This window comes from Myotis davidii, unplaced genomic scaffold (genome assembly GCF_000327345.1).
Source record: "Myotis davidii unplaced genomic scaffold, ASM32734v1 scaffold132, whole genome shotgun sequence".
Classification (NCBI taxonomy): domain Eukaryota; kingdom Metazoa; phylum Chordata; class Mammalia; order Chiroptera; family Vespertilionidae; genus Myotis; species Myotis davidii.
Genome location: NW_006285258.1, coordinates 3,865,755 through 3,869,117, shown reverse-complemented (window position 1 = coordinate 3,869,117; position 3,363 = coordinate 3,865,755). Strand labels below are relative to the sequence as shown.

Below are 3,363 nucleotides of genomic sequence, written 5' to 3'. Positions count from 1 at the left end.
AAATTTGGCAATACTGTGCCACTAATAAAAATTAAATATTTCCATATTTATTGCCTGATCATTTAAAAATCAAGAGGCAGAATGTGTCCAGTATGCTTTTTTAATAGCAAGCTAGTTAATACTTTATTCCAGATAGACAGCTTTTCTGAACCTATTAACAAGACTATGGTGTGCCCCTTTGTACCCTCAGTACTCATTTTGTTGTCCCCAGTTATGTTGTCTTTGCTCTCCTTGCAATGAGAAGGAAGACCCATGGGTGTTTAGTTAGACAAAACGTTAAGCTAAACTAAAACATTTTGTTTTTGCCTCATTTAAGAATGTACAAGCATTCTGAAGGCAGAAATTAAATGTATCTACCCTATCCTTTGGACATGGTAGGCACACAACGAATACTGGTTGAATGAATACAATGCATTCATGTTACCCTATATGGATTCATTATTTCGATAAAACTTTACTGAACACCTATTGGGTGCCAGGTTATATCCTAGATATATCCAAGACATAGTACCAGATGTGAGAAGCTAACAGTTCCTTAGGGAAACAATGATATTAATTAATAGTTACAGTGATACATTGTCATAAATTTTATAATAGAGAAAAGTAACAGCAAATATTAACTTTGAGAAGAAAAAAAAAGGCTGAGGGAAGTTTTACAGAAAGACTTCTAATTAGAAATAGATGTTCAAGGACACAATATGGCTGGAAGTGGTTAAGAATGAGGGCTCTTATTCAGACAACCCGGGCTCAAATCTGGCTCTTCTACTTACAAGCTGTCCAACTTTGAGCAAAGAGTTTCCATTTCTTAATTAGTAAAATGCGGACAAAAGTAGTACCCACCTCCAAGATTGGTTTTAAGGCTTCACCAGATAATGCACATCAAGTGCTTAGCACTGTGTAGCAACCAATACATTTTAGTTATTATTATTATTATGACATTAATGCTGAATAAGAGTCGGCCAACTACAAAAGAGGTTAAAGGAACAGAGAGCATTCAAAATATTTGAGAAAAGGTCAACGTTTAGCCTGTGGGAAACTTTTGCTACTAAATAACACAACCCCTTCTGAGATAAAAATGCCACCTCCTTCAAAATGCCCTCCCTATCCGGTTCCCCCATGGAATTAATCACTCTTTTTCCACTTTTGGTCTATATTTCTTACGCTTTTCTTATGACTTCAATTCCAGCCATAAGAAAATTCCAAGGCAATTAGTTGAATGCATTCACATATCTAGAAGTGCATATATATATTGTCACATCTGGTGAAAGGATACCACGAAATGCAGCTTAAACCGCACTATAAGTTCATGGCTATCCGATAGAAAACGTTAGGTGCCACAAAAGGGGTTTAGAAGAGCTCTGAGAGTTAGTAAACCCTATTGATTTGCTGACATGCCTGCTTCTCTTCTAGAATGGAAAGAGCCGGAGCACACTAGCCTGTTTTAGACTTGCAATATAAGGCTTAGGAGGTCTATGCATTTATTCAACCATTTACCAAGCACTGTTCGAGATTACAAAGCTTAGCAGGACTTGGAAGAAAATAAACATATAAACAAAGGATGACGATCATCTGTGATCAGTGCTAATGACAGCAGCTTAGACAAATCAAGTCCGGGATCCCAGAGGATGCAGCGAGTAAGCAAGCACCCACGGGCTGAACGAATGAATTAATCAAAGGCCTTACCCAGGAACTCCGCCTGGCGTCAGCTATGGCACAACAAGCAGGTTCCGCGAGACCGAAGCTGCACGGAGCCCAGGATGCCTGGGATGGCGGGCTTTGCCTGCCAGTGACACATGCACTCGGTCAACACACGTGTACAGAGCACCCACTGTGAGCCAGGCGGGCGCCAGGGCGACCACGGGGGGGTCCCCAGGGGAGGGCCTCAGGGTGACCCCAGCAGCCTAGAAGAGAAGAGGGCCTCCCGGAGTTCACGGCTAAGCAGAATGACACTTCAAAGTCAAAGGCTGAGCTCCCGCAGGGCCATGCACCTCCGCGGGATTTGGGGAGGGGGCGGGTCAGCCCTCCCGGAAGCCTCAGCCAGAATCCGGAGGATCCCGCACCTCTTCTGACTGCACCCCCAAGCCCGGAGGCGAAGCGAAACTCACCAGAGGCCGCGGATGCTGTCACCGCGGGGAAACTCTAGCCCCAGCTGAAGTCCAGCTTCTAGCAAACCCCCAGACCCAGGCTCCAATCTGCTAGTGCCTTCCTAGTCACAACCGAACTCGGAGTCCTGACGTTATTGAGGAACAGCTGCCTCCTTCAATCGCCCACTAGCGGCTCTCCTAGTGGGCGGGGCCATGCCGGGGTGGGCGGGGCGTGGAGGCGAAAGTCTCCGCCTTGCTCAAGGTTGGTTGAGAAGTCCGCCTGCAGTTGCAAAAGTAAGGCTGTTTAAAAGCGGGCGCCAGAGGTGGCGGGAAGCGCCTCCTGTGCGCCCATTGGTGGATTCGTGAGCCAATTACAAAAGAGTTGACTCTGGAGAGGGAAGGTTTACCGGTTGCCTAGGGACGCCCAAGCGCTTAGTAACTCCACCCTTGGGCTAAGATGAACTTGGTCATTCCTGAACCCCATGACCCATCCGTCCCCTGGTGTGGTGACTGTGCCCCCTGCGCTTGCCATTCCTAAACCTCAGCACACAGAATCCCCCACTTGCCTATCAAACCCTTACCTTGCAGTTTGGCCTTCTGATTCTCCAAGGTGCCTGCTAAACAGCTTAAATGGGTTTTTTTTTACTTTGTCTTCCTGATTACTAAGTCCCTCCTTATTTGAATTTGTGTTTCTTTAATTACTAGTTAGGTGGCACATTTTCCCACGTGTTTATTCACTACTTGAATTTCCTCCCATGTGAAAGTTCTTGTCACTTACAAGTAGATGTAACCTGTCCCTTAAGACAGCGCTGTCCAGTTTGCAGTAAAGCCCCTTACTTTATGTTCCTTTCATGGACAAAAGGGTTCCAGAGAATATCAAGGAGTTGGTAGCAGCAGGTTCACAGAGCCTTTTAACCCTTTCCCATATATGGAGTAAAATGGTTGTTCAAGGCTCTTCATAATCTGGCTAGTTTTCCTTTGCTACTGTTACAGAACTTGCCGCTTGGGGTGTTCTATTCAAGAACTACAAAGTGTGAGGTAGGACCCTTACTCTCAAGGTACCTACACTCTTTTTGGAGTGCAAGATGTTTACATAAAAAGACAACTCAGAAACGTAGTTGACTACAGGTAATGTGAGTAGAATAGGCAATAATTCTCTAGGGGAAAGTGAACATCTCATGAAGGCTCTATCAGGAAAGGTTCCTAGAGGAAGAGAGTCAACAGGCAGGTTGACTAGCATGAATGATTGCAATGTGAAGGCCAGAAAAGGAAAACTGGA

The 3,363-nt window shown here is 45.0% G+C and overlaps 1 protein-coding gene across 1 annotated transcript in view; it reads right to left on the bottom strand.

Annotated features, from left to right (window-relative positions):
• CEP152 (centrosomal protein 152kDa) overlaps positions 1–2,220 on the bottom strand; it is a 107,267-nt gene extending 105,047 nt beyond the window's left edge. Inside the window, exon 1 of the mRNA XM_015558951.1 lies at positions 2,106–2,220. The gene's annotated coding sequence lies outside the window, so the exon portion shown is untranslated. The remainder of the gene's footprint in view (positions 1–2,105) is intronic.
• Between the last annotated feature and the right edge of the window lie 1,143 nt (positions 2,221–3,363).